General features: G+C 40.7%; 1 long non-coding RNA gene across 1 annotated transcript; it reads right to left on the bottom strand.

Annotated features, from left to right (window-relative positions):
* Positions 1 to 1088: 1088 nt before the first annotated feature.
* Positions 1089 to 16593, bottom strand: LOC143409272 (uncharacterized). Its single transcript, XR_013092638.1, has 3 exons — positions 16524 to 16593; positions 3126 to 3243; positions 1089 to 1185 (listed from the first exon to the last, which is right to left on the bottom strand). It is a non-coding gene; the product is annotated as an uncharacterized LOC143409272 (long non-coding RNA).
* Between the last annotated feature and the right edge of the window lie 1374 nt (positions 16594 to 17967).

Genomic DNA, 17967 nt, shown 5'->3' with positions numbered 1-17967 from the left:
AAAAAACAGCCACACATTAAGCCTCCCAGTGCCCAGAACTTCTGGAGGAAGTGCCCAATATTTCCTAGCCATGTTTTGCTTTCAGGCTTTCAGATCTTAATATGTGAGAAGCAGATGTGATTCAATTTAAGACAACCTAATAGGAATGCTTATTCAAAAAAACTTAACTTGCTTTTAAAGGAGTCACACCACAACCCTCCAATACCTGAGGAGCTTGAACAGGGCACTGGTCTGAACTACAATCAACATAAATGCAGAATTCACACAGAATACCTACAGAATGACACTGACAAATTTTTGTCTTCTCAACTATCCTAAAGTGATTTCTTTTAGTATACCCATTGAAATTGAGGATTTCACTGCTGAGGTCAGTTTCATGACCCTGCTCAAAGTCATGAAATCAGAAGCAGGATCTGAGCCCAGTCAATGAAAGACAACAATTTAAATGCCCCACTTTAAGGCAGGACAGATGGCTCCTGACTCTGCATCTGTATTCCTCAAGCCTGGGCCTGTTTCCTGGCTAGTTCTCCTTTAAAAGGGGCCTGCTCTTGCCCTGTTCCATTTTCCAGAACTGTTGTGAGATCACAAAATTAGTTAATGAAAATCTTCCGAAAAATTAAATGCTTTTTTAGTGTGCCATGTGCTAAATATAACCAATTCTAAGTATTCCAAGGATACAAAAATTACTTTCTAAAATATAGAGTAACCAGTGTTTTCTTTGCAGCCACTTGGAGAGTCTTTTATGGTATATATCTAGTGACACCTGTAAAGTGACAAACCACCACACAGGAAGTTGAGGTCTTAGTTGCAAAGTAAAACACCTGGACAGTCAAAATAAAAAAAACAAATTTGACGTTTATTGTTGAGGACAGTCAAGCAGGTTCAAATACAAAAATACATTATCAGTAGAAGTCTGTAACCAGGAAACACATTTTCTCTTTAATAAAAATATTCTTGATTTTAAAGAACATATTAAAATGATTGTTTTAAGTTCAAAATGAGAAAACCTGAGAGAACAGGATCATGATGGCTTTAAAATGTACAGAACTCTGATAAACAAAGAACCAGAATTCTTTCTTACCTCCCACATGTATACATTATTCTTAACCTGAGATCTTTTTTTCTTATCACCAACAAATGGCCCAAACTTTTTGCCTTTTAAAATTGGTTTAGTGGCCCAGACACCTAGAAAATAAAACCAATATTTTTAAATGTATTGTGATTATTTTAAAGATTGAAAGCATTGAATGAAGTCAATTCAATTTCACGAAATAGTTAAAAAGCTAGATTCCCTAAAAGTAAGATAATGTTAAATCAACTGAGATAAATCAAATTACATCAAATCCTCAACAGGGATTTTTATTTTTCTTCTTTATACTTTTCAATATTTTCTAAATAGGTTTAAAGAACCTGTATTGTGTTATAACCAGAAAAGGTTTTATATTTAATTTTTCCACGTAAGATTGCTCATATAGTACAATCACAAACACTTCGAAAACAATCACAACTGAAGAGAAAAGATATTAGAATGGAATAAAACTAAAACAATTTAAACTTTTCATGCCAGCCATGGCAGTGCACACTGGTAGTCCCTGCAACTCAGGAAGCTGAGGCAGAAGGATCACAAGTTCCAACCTCAGAAACTTGGTGAGACCCTATCTCAAAATAAAAAATAAAAAGGACTGGGGATGTGGCTCAATGGTAAAATGTTCCCACGTTCAAACCCTAGTATCAAAATGCAAGTAAATAAAAAAACTCTTCATTTTACATTTCTACAGATTTCAAATTTTCTCCACTAAATATGACTTGTTTTTATAAAGAATTAGAAATATAATTTTATAAGCAAATATTTTTTATATTCATTTGACATTCATTTGTTTACAGTAGAAAACCTCTTCTCTCTAGCTACACTTCCTGAAAATGTAGCTACTGAGACAACTTGTTTTTTAGAGTTTCAAACAATCAAAATGCATGCTCATCCAGGTATGCCTAGGATTGTTTCTATCTTCTGTGTACAGATCATAAGCAAATGGATGCAATGAAAAAAGCAAGTTGGTGAATCAGCAGGAGCCCAGCCTAGGAGTCAAGAAAATTGGCACTCAGGGCCACTCTGTACAGGCTCCTTCATTTTCTAACCTCAGTGTCCTTATGTACAGAATGGAGTAGAGGGTGGGCCAGTCCTGTCCTGAGAGGACATATGAATTCCACTTTTCTGTAGGTCGGCTATGAACTGCATTTGATGACATGCAGTTAGCAAACAATATGCTGAGCTATAAAATTAATTCCTTTCACTTATACAAAATTAACACTTTTTTTGTTTGTAGTTGTAAATGAACAGACAACTTTATTTTATTTTGTTTATTTTTATGTAGTGCTAAGGATTGAACCCAGTGCCTCACACATGCTGGGCAAGTGCTTTAACACAGAGCCACAACCCAGCCCCAAATTAACACTCTTAACTGTTCAGCAAATAAATTTTCAATGAGAATTAGGAAAACATTTATTAAAAATGTATTCACTACATATGTATATAAACTATAATATCAGAAGTACATCTTAAAAAATAAAGAAATGGGATATAAACATGATATAGTCCAAGACATTTTGGTTGGATTTTTAAAATTTACCTCCTTAGCCTTCTATAAATAAAAATAACCCAATACACACAAGCTTGGTTTGTATTCAATGAGAAACCATACCAGAAGATTCGGACACATCGGGGTCATGTCATTCATTCAAAGATCTACTGAGAGTCCATAAAATGCTGGTACTGGAGACACAAAGGCAAGTAAGAAATGAAGGTACTCACAATCAAGGACCGGGACAGACGTAAAGACAACCACAGAATAATGAAATAAGCAAAATAACACGATCATACAAAAGCCACAGTGAAGACAGAGAGAAGAGAACACCACATCCTGTTGGAAGAAGCCCAAGAGAAGCAGGGGATGCCTGGAAGAGTCAGCAAGGATGGGGTGTGGGTGTGTGCCTAGTTTTGTTTTTAATAATCTATGTCTCTTAAGTCAGGGCAAATCCACTGCCCTTGGGTGTGCTGCCTGCCACCTCACTTGCTCCCACAGGACTCTGCCTGCTCTGCTGCCCATCTCTCTGAATGCAGTACTTACCGATCCGGGTCTTGTCAACAGCTGATGGGAACAGCCTCACTTCCTCCGGAAGTCCTCGCAGCACGTGTTCAGGTACCTCAGCCAGGGTCTCAGCAGCTGCCAAAGGCTCAGGAGCGTTCTGCAAGTCAAGACGGAGAAGGATCAGAGCAAAAGGAAGAAAGTACAAGTAGTGTTTTGTTGTATTTTGTTTTTCTATCTGGTCCAATAAGTAAATATGCCGAAATACAACTGAAATCTGAAGTGGGCAAATCCGAAACAATGATGCTAAGCATTTGGGCAGTTACTCTGATGCCTATTTGTTAGTGCCCAAAGGAAACCACTCAACCTTCAAGCACATCTGTGTTGATCTATTTTGGTTCTGCCACTGCAGCCATTTTCAAAATACATGAATCTCCAGCACCATACTCCTTTTTAAAGTGCAACAGAATCCTACAGAAAAATACATCTTAAGCTTAATTTAAAATCAAAAGTTACCAGTAGCTATAAGCACATTTTGAAAATAAAAATCAACCCTCCCCACTTAAAAGAATAACTGTAAAAGCTACACATACCATAAAGCCTGTCCTGACTAATCTGCCAGTGCCTCACTCATGCATCCCTGTAGCGACCACACCCAACTTGACCACAACTCACATATTCTCCCCAGGAGCACTGCACTCTTCCTGCAGTCCACACTGGAGCTCTGACTTTCCAGGAAACAGGAGCTGACCACTGTATGCCAACCGCTAAACAGTAAAGCCATCCCAACATCCCAAGGTACTAGGAAATAGAGAATTTTATACAACTATTTGTCAAAGTTTGGAAGAATTCATCATAATTTAAGACATGTATGGAAGGATCTGCACCAACTGGTAGAGCATGACTATTACATTAAAAATAATTTTTAAATTGATGGAAAACCAAGTGTCTAGTAACTGGTACCACATAAACCCTAAAGAACTGATTTGTTTATCACACCCCTTCTAAGAATGATGAATTTTGTAGTATGAGTATTTTATTTCAGTGCAAAGAAATGTTTCAATGATTTTCAAAGGAGCCAATGTAGGCAAAAAAAAAAAAAAAGTTCCGAGCTAAAAAGATTAATTTTTCCCAACAACAATGAAGCTTTTATAGTTTTTAAGAATGTTCATGTGCCAAGAAAATAATATCATCCAAATTTGCAGATTTCCAATATCTCAACCTTTTTTTAAACATCAATAGCTGCTTCAAGAAATAAATCTCCCAGTCATATTGACGGTCTGCTCCCTGGCCTGTGTAGACAGCCAGAAAGTCTGCAGGGGTACACAGACCAGGGTCACCTCTTGAGCAGGGTCAAGACACCAGTGCACAAATGCTCGGCTCTGCCTGAGTTCCACCTTTGTCTTTTTTTTTTAATATTTTTTTAATTGTAGATGAACACGATACCTTTATTAAATTAATTTATTTTTATGTGGTGCTGAGGATCGACCCAGTGCTTCTCACATGTGAGGCGAGCGCTCTACCCCTGAGCCATATCCCCAGCCCTCTACCTTTGTCTTGTCAAAACCCTACACAGGCCTTCCAGACCCTGGGAAAATCAAATTGTCCCAGAAAATGGCCTCATGGCTTCAGATTACCTAAACTGTGAATAAAATTAGGACTGACATTTCTCACTTCTAAATATAATATCCCTGTTTTTACATTTTTATTCTGTAAGCTGGGTTTTTTTATGTGGATAAAGTTTTTCCAAAGGGGGAAAAAAGGTGTTAAGTTGGTAATTATATCCAAGGATACATAATGATTATAACATTGAAAAATTAAGTGATATTAACAAATACGAGCCAGAGTCGTAGAGGCACTGGCCATTTAGTACAGAGGGAATTCTCTTCCCCTTTCTGGGCTGTGATCCTGGGCAAAGACCTGGCACCATCTGCCATCCCCAGGAGCACTTCCCTGAAAGGACAGCATCTGCTAGCCCTCTTTCAGGCGCTGCCACAGTAACAGGAGTAACAGCTCCACAAGACATTCTGCAGACTCCCTTGGTGCGAGGTCCTGTGCTAACAGTCTTCCACGCTTGATGGAGTTTACCCCAAACAGTCCAAGGGACAGGTGCTACCAGTGCCTTCCTGTCCTGCCCCTGACACACACTAGAATAGGAAAGTGGGACTCAGGGAAAGGGACTAAGTTGCTCAAGCAAGGCCGGAATCTGAACCCTTGTCTAACTCTGGAGCCCAAGTTCACAACCACTGTGGGATCTGAATTTAAATCTCTGGAATATAATCTGATAATTTCTGTCCTAAAACTTCCAGACTTGCATGGAAAAACTCAACAGAAGACTTCCTACAGAAGACATGGCCATGCCCACAGGAGACATGAAACTCAAGAACAAGACAGAGACCACAGAGACTAAAACTTCTGAATCACCTATGAATATAAAGAACCTCAGCAAAGTTGTCAGGCAAAAACAAGAAAAAGGAAAATTCCTATGGCTTTGCTTACCTGTTTAGGTCAACCCATGATTTTTCACATGGGCTCATACAATAATAGGACTCAACTATAACAAGGAACCTAAGTTCACAGCAACCCACTCCAGACACAGTGGCCGTGGGCCTCTCCTCCCACCTCCCCAGCTGCTGGACTCTCCACAGCAGTGGGTCTGACTGCAAACTCCCTGGAACATACTTAGAAAAAGTAATGACTTGAGAAGTAGAAGAGGGGAAGTTGTGGGATGACCAGCCTATAAAGAAACACCTTCTAGCTTTCCTTATTTTTCTTTCATAGTTCTTATTACATATTTTAATAATTATTTGTATAATTATGTGTTTAATGAGTGCCTCCCCTGGGAGACTGCCGTGAAGACAGATGGTGTCTGACTTGCTCAGCACTGGGTTCCCAATGCTTAACTCTTGCACTAAAGAGTCATAATTTGATCCTGGAATTATTCCCAGATTGATCTTATGTAAAAGAAAATGCAATACCTACTCAACATATTAATAGATTTCTGAATTCCTGCTGGGGCTGATGTTCTGGGCATCGCAATTGGACCAACAATGTGTTACTGGGGAGGAAGACAGATAAACTCAAACACACACACACACACACACACACACACACACACACAATGCCTGATCAAAAGAAAAATCGAGCATGAAAAGGGGACTCAGTGTTGGAGCAGGGATGGGGGTGCCACTCAGACAGAATGCTCAGGACTCTAGAAATGAAAATGAAAAGGGACTTGTATGGTGACATGGGAGGATACGCAACAGCAGGGACCAGATCCTAAGTTAGGAAGGAGCCTGGTGTGTTCTGCGAGCAGTCCCACAAAAACCCAAAGCATCCAGGGCAAAGGAAGTGAGAGAAGCACTTAGAGGGGAGGTAGGCAGAGCAGGGCTGCAGGCCACTGGCTATTTGCGAGTGAGCGGGAGGAGTGTACCATCAGAGAACAGAAGGCCAGGATCAGCAAGGGGCACCGAGCTCCCTCCAGAGCCTCCCAGGACCTCTCTGTGGTGACCCAGCCTCCTGGCACCCTGACTTGCTGCCCTAATACAGGCACATTCCTGGTTTAGAGACCCTTAAATCATTGACAACTGGGACAGAGGTGTAAGTTGAAGGACTTCTCTACTCCCCTGTGACAAAGACCTCAAGGAGGCCTCACTCTTTCATGCCTAATGAGTACTGTCTCCAAACACATCGATACTGACAGGGAACAGTAAGCATCCAACCTAATGTGTCCAATTTAAATTAATGTAATAAGCTACTTAGTTGTTAACCATTAATTAACCTCATTAATACATATTTTCAACTTCCAACTACCTTAAACTCAAAGAAAAGCCAATATTCCCCCCTTTCCCCAACTAATGGCCACAAACCATTCTCCTTCATTCAGTCCCTCATTCAGTCATTAACAAATATTTCCTGGGTGCCTGCTTCCGGCTGGCTCTGCTGGACAGTGGAGACACAAAGGTTAAGCTGTCATGAAACGTGCCACCTAGGGGACCCTCTCTGTTCCCACCATTTAAGAAACCTCAAGAAAGCTTTTCGGTTCTCCAGATGCCACCTTCCTGGGAGCATGTGACAGGTCCTTCGACACTTTCCATGACACCATTCCCAGGACAACCTTCCCTTGCTGGACAGGTGGGGAGCTGAGGAATGAACCCTTCACTGCTTCCTCTGGGCAGGGAAGTGTCTCTTCAGTTAAGCATCATCCGCACAGCGATGGTGCTTAGAGGAACCCAGACATGCTTGGAGCACTCTGCATCGCCTGTCTGGCCTTCACATCACCATGTGCTACAGACACTTTTACGATTCCCACTCTACCGAGGAAACTGAAACTTGTCCACTGCCACAACAAGCAAGTGGCAGCACTGGGTTATTCCAACACAGGCAGTCAGGACTCGGGGTCTGGACTCAGAAAGCAGGCCCAGAGCAGCCCCATAAAATCCAGCTAGTTAAAGTCTAGAGTCCACATTTTATGACCAACCCAGTGGAGTCTCTTCCACATCATCCAGGGATGCTTCAGAAGACCCTCTTGGAGGTTCACAAGGTCAGAAGTATTGTTATCACACCACCAAGATGTCACCTGCCTTGTCCACTCTCAGGTGTAGAAGAGAGTTTTCTGGAAGCTAAAATGTATGATGGCACCATCACTCACCAGATGATAGAATGTCTGATTGCTTAATTTTGTATTTTAAATGTATCAGATTTGTAAATAAGGCCTGCAGTTGAATATACTGCACCAAATCACCTTTGCAGTTCTGATGCTGCACTTCAGCTACATGAGGCCGCCTGGGGAAAGCCAAGTTGACTGAGAAAGACCTCACTGCAGGCTGCTAAGGGCCCCGCTGGGGTCTCCCAGCAAAGCACAATGGTCTCAGAGTATCCAGTGCAATAGTCTATGCTCAGTGCCCCAGACTGAGCTCCAGGGAAAAAAAAGAAACACAGAAGAGAGTTGCTGCCCTCTGCAATCAAGCCCAGGGGCGTGGGGCTTAGGCGCCAGCAAGGCAGCACAGAACCTAAAGGGGCCACTGGGCATCGGTATTGCACACCTCAGCTCTACCCAGAAGACACTTTGGCCTCTGAGAAGCAGGTGCCCACCATCCTACCCTGGGGGACTTCCCCTGAGGTCCTTACAACACTTCCTCAACTCGCTGCAGTGTGCCTTTCCTAAGCCCTGACTTGGACTCTCAGGAAGGACAGGCTTAGACAGACTGAGCTAGCGCAGTTTCACCGCAGCTGTGCCTGGCCCTGGCCCAGCATCCATGCACAGAGCAGTGGCTGCTGTGAAGGAACAAAAGTCCAGCAGTCAAAACTGCAAAGCAGTCTGGGACACCGGGGTGGCTGAACAGTGCCACAGACTCAACTGGAGATGGGCTCCCCGGGGCCGCAGGAGGGCCTTCATGCTAAACAGAGGAGGAGGGAAAAGGTAAGAAGGGAGCCTCGGGAAACCGTGTTCCCAAGTGGAAGAGAAAGAAGAGCAGTGAAGAGGCGCTAGTGCCCCAAATCAGAGGAGAGGCAGTCGGGGAGAAGACCAGAGCTGGGGAGAGGACCCCAGCAGGGGGAGGCAGCAGGGCCTTTGAAATCTCTGTACCTGTGCCCTTCTCCAATCCCACTGCCACCACCACTCTTCAAACCTGAAATGGCACAGTCAACCCCACTTGTCCCCCATGTGGCTGGCAAGTGCTCCCCTAGGCCTTCAGCAACCAAAACAGGCAGGACTCACACGCGCTGGGCCCCCAAGCTGCTGTGGGAACCTGCAGGCATCCCACTAACAGCAGCCATACTGCAAGTGAGCAGCAGGGCTGGGGGTCAGCTCAGAGTGCCGTGCTTGCCCAGCACACACTAGGCCCAGGGCTCAACCTCCAGTACCACAAAAAAATAAGTGACAGGACAAGCTTCCTGCCACCTGCAGCCCTCAGGCTGGCAGGAAGGCTGGACAGGAATGGAGTCAGAGTGGGAATGGGCTGGGGCAGGTAGAGGTTATATGCCGCCTCCTAAGGGTCCACTGCTGATGACTGGATTATAATTTCTTAAATCATTTTCATCCAATCAAACCATGGGGCTACAGCCCTCCAAGTCAGGTGGGGTTCGTCTGGTCTACTCATGGCTTTATTTAAGGAAAAAAATTCTACTGGGAGAAATCACAGAAAAATCCCCATTTTTCTCTCAAGATTCCTCCCAGGCCCCTAACTGCCCCTAGACCTGGTCCTCTTCCTTCCTGGTGGAGTCTGTCACTAGTCAGGCTTTTTCACTAACAATCCAGCCACTGGTCCTCCTGGCCCTCAATTCTTCCAACCAGTCAATATCCTCTACATACTACTAGGTCAAGTTCAAATCCCATGAAGTTCTTGATAACCCTCCATGATAGCCCCTTTTCTAGCTTCCTATATAGTCTGTTTTGTGTTATGTAACAACAGAACTCAAGGCCTGTGGGGAATGATTTGCCAGGGAGAGAAACTGTCAGCAAGGCAATCAACTGGGAGGTTTGTGTACTAGTTCAAACAAGAAGTATGTGGGATGAAGACTTAAGAGTGTTAGAAAGCATTTTATATAGCAGAATCAGGATGTGGTTACTGACTGAAAATAATAATGAATAATAATAATACTTACACAATGTTTCCTATATGCCAGGCACTGGCCTGAGCTCGTTTATGTTAACTGACTCCTTTACAGTTAAACAAAAGTACAGGTCTACCTCTAGTTAACAGACAAGAAAGCTAAGACCAAGAAGTCAGGTGACCTGCCAAGGTCACAGAGCTGGAGTGGCTAAGTCCAAATTAATTATGGAGACTGAGTCAAAAGACCACAAAGGGGAGGCAGAGCTGAGCTATTCTGAAATATCTCTACCACAGTATTAATATCCGAACAACATAAAAGGTAATCCTTCTCACCAAAAGCTCCCCCTAGTTATTTAAGGAAATCCTACCTAAAATTTTCAGAAATAATCTAATAGTTTGATGCAGAAAGACAATGTCCCAGATTTTATAAATTGCTAATTTATCTAGTAGAATACATGATTCAAAATGAGATTTAGGTGCCATCAATATTCAGGATGTTAATTTATTAATAATTTATTAATTGATATTTAAGCCATAACAGATAGGAAGCAGCTTACTTGAAAGTCTTACTTGAAATAGTTGAAAAAAGTCAGAGCTAGGCAATCCCAAAAAACCAAAGGCCAAATGTTCTCTCTGATATGCTATGCTAACACACAATAAGGGGGCGTCCAGGGGGAACACAATGGATTACACAATGGGGAATGAAGGGAAGGGAGGGAGTATGGGAATAGGAAAGATATCCAAACAGAACAATTTTTTTTTTTTAAAAAAGAATATTAAAGTCAGTAGGAAATATGTTCTGTTATATTAAAGAGTATAAAAGAATATCAAAAAATGAAAATTAGGGCTGGGGGTATAGCTCTGTGGTAGAATGTTTGTCCTGCATGCATAAGGCAGTGGGTTTGATCCCCAGTATTGCAAAAAATAAAAATTAAAAATATGAAAAATCAACTTTGTATTTATAATTATAAAAAACACAACATATATATTGTTAGCATATGCTTTTGGTTTCAACTATTTTATAATATGTTTATCTTCAGGATTAGAAAAGGGGAGGAAGATAACCAAAATGAAAGAAAGCAACCCAAGTTCACCAACCCTTAAAGCTCGGTTTATGAACTTACTTAACTAGAAGGTCAGATGTTCTCCCCAAACTAGCTCCTGTACAAGAAATGAACTACTGACACATGGAAAGTAAACCAATCTCAAAAACAATATAGTGATCAATGAAAGTCACACATGAAACAGCAGCCACTGAATGGTCCTACTTTTGAACAGGAAAAAACAATCTATAGGCACAGAAAACTCATCCGGGGTTGTCTGGGGTGGCAAAAAGATCTTTGGGGGATAACAGAAATGTCCTGTAATTTGATGACAGTGGACATGCATGTAGACGTTTGTCAAACAAGCTATGCACTTAAGGTGGGTACGTTTTACTGCTAACCAAAAATTAAATAATTCCTATGTTCTTATCTTGAAATCGTGTTAAAATGAAACTTACAGTGAACCAAGAAAATAGTTTAAAAGACAAAAATACTGATGCAATACAAAACAAGTTTTTTAATCAAGTTTCATTTTTTCAACCTGACTCAAACATTCCTCTGCTTGAGACCCTTCAAACATTCCTCTGCTCGAGGCTGCCATCTCCCAGGCAAATTCTACTCTGGTCCTTACAAAACCCATGGAGCTGACCCCACACCTTCTCCACGACCTACCCCTTCTCCCAGCCCCCACCTCTCAGCTCCAGCACATGTAGCCTCAGTTTCCTCCATCCCCTCACCGTGGCCCTCTCTCCATCCCACTGGACAAATGTCCACTACAGTGCTTAGGACAGCCCCACAGAACAGCACAACTGGCCCTGCCTGCTGTTACACAGGCTGCATATACCACCTCACCTGGGCAACACATACTCATGTTTTTGGTTTTTAAAAAATGCAAGAATAAGCATATTTTATTCATATTCCACTTAACACAATTCACCCAGATAGTGACAGGATATGATTATATCTCCTTTAACTATTTAATTAAAGCATCTAGCTTGTTACAGACCTTTCAGAACAAAACACTGAAGAGTAAAAGCAGTGGCTGATGGGGACGTTAAACTCAATAAAGTTTAATATTAAGAACATGTTGTAGTTATCTTCATGCAAAGTTAAGAGGCTGCTCCTACAATAGGCTAAGAAGAATCCCATAGCAATTACTATAAGCAAAGAACATCCAAGAATCATAGGGTATTAAAATATTCCAGAACTCTTTGGACAACTCTTCTTTTTTTAGACTTACAATCAAGATTCTAAGCTACTAAACAATAGGGGGAAAAAATCCAACAAGCTTCACTTTACTGAAATAGCATTAAACTGCATTTGGTTAAGGAATGAATCTAACTGCAATAACAATAAGCAGATGGACACAGAAAAGAAAGTCGTTTATACTTATATCTTTGAAAGAACAGCAACTAGTTCTCAAACACAAAAATATACCTTCTTTTCAAAAGCTGGCAGCTCATTAAGTTCTCCAACTGAAGAAGCTGTCATCAAATATGGTGTTAATCTCAATAATGAGAAAGCATATTACCAAGTCCTTACCCCCTCCCAACCCACTCTCCAAGGCACAGTAAAAGTGATATTCTAAAAATGGAAATCAGATCATGTCGCTATCCAGAGCTTCTAACTGTAAATATAATAAATATAAATGCCTTCCCATGGCCCTAAGTCCTATAAATCTGGCCCTTACCTCTCACCAATGTCATCTTGTCCCTGAGTCAGATGGAGCTCCAAGTATGGCCAAGCTCCACCCCCTGGCTTGCCCTCTCTTTCTTGAACCAAACTCATTCCCACCTCAGGATCCCTGTATTTACTGTGCATTTACTCTGCCTAGAATTTTCTTTCTCTAGATCTTCACATATCTAGCTAGTTCGTGGTTATCACCTAAGTCTTTTTTCTAGTATCTGTTATCTCCTTAGGACAGCCTTCTCTGTGTAATCCAGAGAACCTCCCCCATCCTGACCTACCATTCTCCACCACAGCACTTTGCACTACTGGAAATTGCCTGGCTGCAGTCCCTGTCCCTCTGTGAGCTCACAGGTTACAGTGCTTTGCCACCTAGCTCTCTGCGGCATCCACCACATCTGGGATAGGGTCTGCACCAGGATGTGAGAGGTGGAGGGACATTCAAGATGGCTGAGATAATGGAACTATGGGTGGCTCATCCCAACTCTCAGGGTTGAATTTGTCACACTGAGTGATTAAAAGCTCCTTTGGTTATTTACTAATCTTTGAAACAAGCTTAGAAAGCTAAATTGCTTTGCTACTGGTAAACAGCAGTAACAGATTACTAATCAGGATGTACAGACAATGCAATCATAAACCACTAAACTGACACACTAATAACAATTTGCACTGCGCAAAGACTCTTGAAAAAAAAATCTAAGTGTAATTCAGTGAATTAGTAGTAAAAGTACTTGCAGTAAAATCATCATGGTTGTTTTTAAATGTCACAGTTCTCCTCTGCTACGAGGCACCCAATTGCACTATACTGCTCCCCTGACCCAAGTGCTAAGTTAGAGATGCCAGCATGACTGTACCAATGAGTGCACACCAGGGTGCTGATATGGAGACAAACTTCCATCACCCTTGGTTCCTGAGTGACTACAACAGCAGAGCCCCAAACAAGTCCACAATGGGTTGGTGGCAAGAACAAGATATAAATTATCGCTGTGTTGTGCCACCAAAAATTTCAAGTTGCTTGCTCCCTCGTCATAACATAATTTACCCTACTGCAGCAGTACAGCACAGTGACCAAGAACCTGAACTATGGAATCTGAGGAGCTGTTCATTATAAGAACAGCTGTACTTACCATTTGAATGACCACAAGCAAGCTACAGCCACCTGTTTGGGCCTTAATACTTTCATCCATAAAATTAAAGTTACAATATCTATGCTTCATTGAGTGGCTACAAAGACTAAATTAATATGAAAATGTACATACTATGCTTAACAGAGTGCCTGTCCAGTTTGTTAAGCAACCTCAATAGAGAGCAAATGGTATTAAACTCTACATATCTATTCTAAGCGGCTATGAGCCTACTTGCATTACAACATTAAATAAGTCTAAGGAAAGACTAGAAGACCTCAAAAGTTAAATATAGATGAAACCCAACACATTATGGATTGACTTACCATTTTTTGACTTTATGATGGGTTTATCGGGACGTAACCACAGAGTGAGTGGAGAAAAATCTGTACCAGGATGGATGTAGCATGTTACTGAAAGAAAAAAAAAAATAGGAAGGATTTGAAAATAGAGAAGATGAGAAATGGGGGTGGGGAGGTCAGTGATTGCTACTCCACCTGCCAATACGGCACGCAGAGCAAGCTGGAATTCTATGTGGAGAGGATTAGAGATGAAGAGAGGAGTAAGTACTGAGTAGGAACAAAGGGCAGAGGAAGAAAGACAAAGAATACTTCAGGGCCTGGTGGAACCCCATAGCTGACCATAAAGGGAGAACCTGGCAAGGCACGACCTGGTGGGACAGCTCAGGATGCTTCTCAATGGTCAATGCCAACAATACTGACAGGCGCTGAACTCTATTTTCTTCTAAAATAATCATTTGCTAGCAATATGGTGTGCAGCGCCCAGGACCCTTCAGTCCCTGACCTCAACTGGCAGGGACACATGAAACAAACAGTTCTGTACTATTCTCTTAGATAGCATGCCCTTCATCAGACAGGTCTGACAGCTCAAAGCAATGCCCATCAGTTCCAAGAAAGACTACTCCTACCTCAAAATAATCATCAGGATTTCAACTGAAAGTTAATCTTGCTCAAGTTCACATTTTTTAATATCTGAATTTTTTGTGTAGAGTTATTTTGAAGTAAATTTTTAGTGCAATTTATTAATTATTTTCACTGGCTGCAAATGAAAGGAATAAATACACAAGTGAAAACTATCAACTATCAAGAATAATCCTTAATTTCTTAAAATTACTGGGACAATCGCTGGAAAACACCAACAGATTTTATGCTACAGCATAATGATCAAGTCTAAATAGCATGCAACTAATACTTTTTCAATAATGAAATCTAAGCAAAAATGCTGAAAATTTTAGTCAGAGAAAATGAGCAATTTTTATAAACCAAATAAAACTTTCATTACTACCAGACCATTTAAATTACACTCAAATCAGAAATGTGCTAACCATTAGAAACATAAGAGGACACTTTTTCACTGATATCTGGCATTTAACATCAAAGGCAGCCCTCCATAGATTTGGCATTAGAACTTGTCAAAAGCAGAATGAAACTGTAAATGAGCCAAAAAGAGAAATGGTTATTGCTCAACTCTTTTGAATGGCATGTGGTCTTCTTTCAAATGGAAGTTAATTTGGTATACATGGAGTGTTAAAGCAAATGTGTGAAGTGTCCAAAACAAACAAACAAACAAACAAAAAAGTTCACACACAAAACACACTACTGGCCCAACAGGATATAAGAATTAGGCATAGTTAAGCCTGAGGTTAAAACTGCAGGCCCCTCAAACAAATGAGTGCTGAACGTGGATGCAACAAGAACCAAACCAATATTCAGACTCCACCTGGGAAGCACTGGAGAGCATTCTAACCAGAATCCAGACTCCTCTAACAAAAGTCCTGAGGCAGCAGAAGAGCAAGCTCCTCTGAGTGACCAGGTTCACATCAAGAATCAGAAAATAAATGAAACCTATGATACATACGCACATCACTTTGTTGGATGAAAACTGTGAAAATCCACTGTTCTTTATTCCTTCACCCCGCCCTCACCATTTCAAAAATAATTTGTCTTCAAAGGCACGTCAGTAAATCTCCATGTTTTAAAAGAATAGAAACCATGTGCCCATGTGTTTGCCAGACTCATTTTTTATGAAGTATAGTCCTCTGCATTAAAATAAACATATTTCTGATAAAGAAAGTAATGAAAAAAAATCAAAAGAATCCATTCCAAAAATTTCACATCTCTCAATGCAACACAGAACTGAATTTATTAAGCTTCCTCACCTAATGAAATTGGACTTGTGATCTCAAGTTAGAAGCACCTGTAAATGATAAAAATAGTGTCTAAAGTTTCAGCTGAAGGATACAAAATGTTTTCAAGTCTGAGAGTTCTAAGTTAAGAACTAAAAAAAAAAAAAATACATACTTCACATTTTTAGGTTTTATCCTGCATATTAAAAAATGTTTTTATGAAGATTTCTGAGAAAATGTTTCTGACACCCATAAATTTCGGTAACTGCAAATGAAATAATATTGAAACCAGAAAATAAGAATACATTAAATCCACACAACTGATTCCACTCATCAGAACATCCTTGAGGTTATAGAAATAGCTGGAGTAGAATAATTTAATTTCCAGGTAATCCCATACCCTTCTGTAAAAAGAAACACATCTTATTTTTCAATATCTGTCCTCTTTATTCTCTGAAAAGGACTTTCAAGGACAAAATACTTCATGTTTACACTGGAGCCATGGCAGTCTCTAAAAATAACTCCCTCTTCCCTTTTCAATCAATGGAAAATTGCAAAATAAAAAGTGTTTAAAACAAAAGCTTAATAAGCTTAAAAACAAAGACAAAACCTCACAGTAGAGTGTGGCAGGGGAGAAGTTAAAAAGAAAAGTTGAACTAAAATCCCTAAGTATGAGCCCTCCAGGGACCCACAGAAATGTCAACCCCACCAAACAGCACATTCCACTCCACAAATGCACACTGTGAAAGCAACAAACTAATAAATGGCATTAAGAAACAAAAGTGAAAATCTGGGAGGAATGAATACGTGTGTGGCTATCTTTTAAAATCAAGAACTGGTCTGACATCTAGATCATGTATTTGTATAAATTTTATTTTTAAACTCACCTGATTCATTTTCAATTCCTGTTGTGTTCTGTAAAGATACACACAACAAAGAAACTTCTTTGATTACATGAGCCCTAAAAAGAAAAACAGACAATTGCAATATGTACCTGCCTACAAATTCAGTGATTTAAAACCACATTCAGAACTGCAGAGTCTGCTCACAGGGTCATTCACAAAGCAACCGCATGCCAGATTCACTTCAGTCTATGCTGACAACTTCTCAGATTTATTATCTACAACAAAGTAGGTTTCTCACTAATCCTTACTAGGGCATCATTGCACTCTACAATCGAAAGCAGACTCATTAGAACTGACATCAAAATTTTGCTTTGGAATTGCATCACTCCTAAGAAGAAATAAATTTGCTTTGTTAATAGTCAGAAACACAAAGCACCAGGATTAACTCATACCAGGCCAGCGTGCTCTGCCTTCAATCCTGAGCTGCACGCAAACATTACCAGACCCCAGCATGCTACTCTGTTCTTCAAGTCCCTGAGGTAGAAAGGTGAATTTACTAACACTGGCCATGGGGAATATTTTTTGAGGAAAAGGAAAAAGTATGTGAAGATGCAAATGTTTTAATAAAAGAAGTCTAGAAAGAGCACAATTATTCCTTCAATTTTTAGTGTTCAACATATTCATAGTACAGCAAAAGATCAAGACAAACTCTTTCCTTGTGACATTTCAGTCAACAAAGGACCACACACATGAGGGTAGTCCTATAAGCTCGTGCTTCATTGTGACGCCACAGCTCTTGGCCACGCTGGGCACGTGTACTCATGATGTTCACAAAGCTCTGAAGCTGCCTAATGACACATTTCTCATAGTACAGCCTGTAGCAAGCTGATGCACCACTGTACTCATTTCTGAGTAGCATCCACGCAGATGGTCCCTTCTACAATGCGTACTAAGTCACAGGATGTTATCATACTACTTGAAGTAGGACTTCCACTGCAACATTCTAAACATTCCTGGAATGGTCACATGTACCATTAAGGGTGATTCTTCTATTTCTTCATGCACTTATTTGAAATAAGTTGTTTTCCTCCTTCAACTCCCAAGACTCTGCTTTCATTGTAACTTTATTTCTAGTTGTTAATATCTCAGGGAATATGTAATTTAGTGATATTCTTCATGCTCAAGTATATACTGCCTACCCACTGTCACAGAAAATTGTGCTCTGACATTTTATACTTTACCCCGGTTCTATATTAAGGATGGCTGATTTTTTTTTCCTTCCTCTCTTGAGCTATTGAACCACACTCACCTGATCACCTTTCACAAGCAAAGGCACCATATTTAAATCAGGGCCTGGTAATATGGACTATAATTTGTAATTGGCATAGGGAATGTGTTCCCAAACGCTGCACCTTGTTAGAGGGCAGTGCTAGCCAAACCAATATAATCTCAATGAGTAAAACATGAGATCCCTGCAGGTAACTCA

Source organism: Callospermophilus lateralis, chromosome 11 (genome assembly GCF_048772815.1).
Source record: "Callospermophilus lateralis isolate mCalLat2 chromosome 11, mCalLat2.hap1, whole genome shotgun sequence".
Lineage (NCBI taxonomy): Eukaryota > Metazoa > Chordata > Mammalia > Rodentia > Sciuridae > Callospermophilus > Callospermophilus lateralis.
The sequence above is the reverse complement of the archived record's forward strand: the minus strand, read 5'-3'. Positions and strand labels throughout refer to the sequence as shown.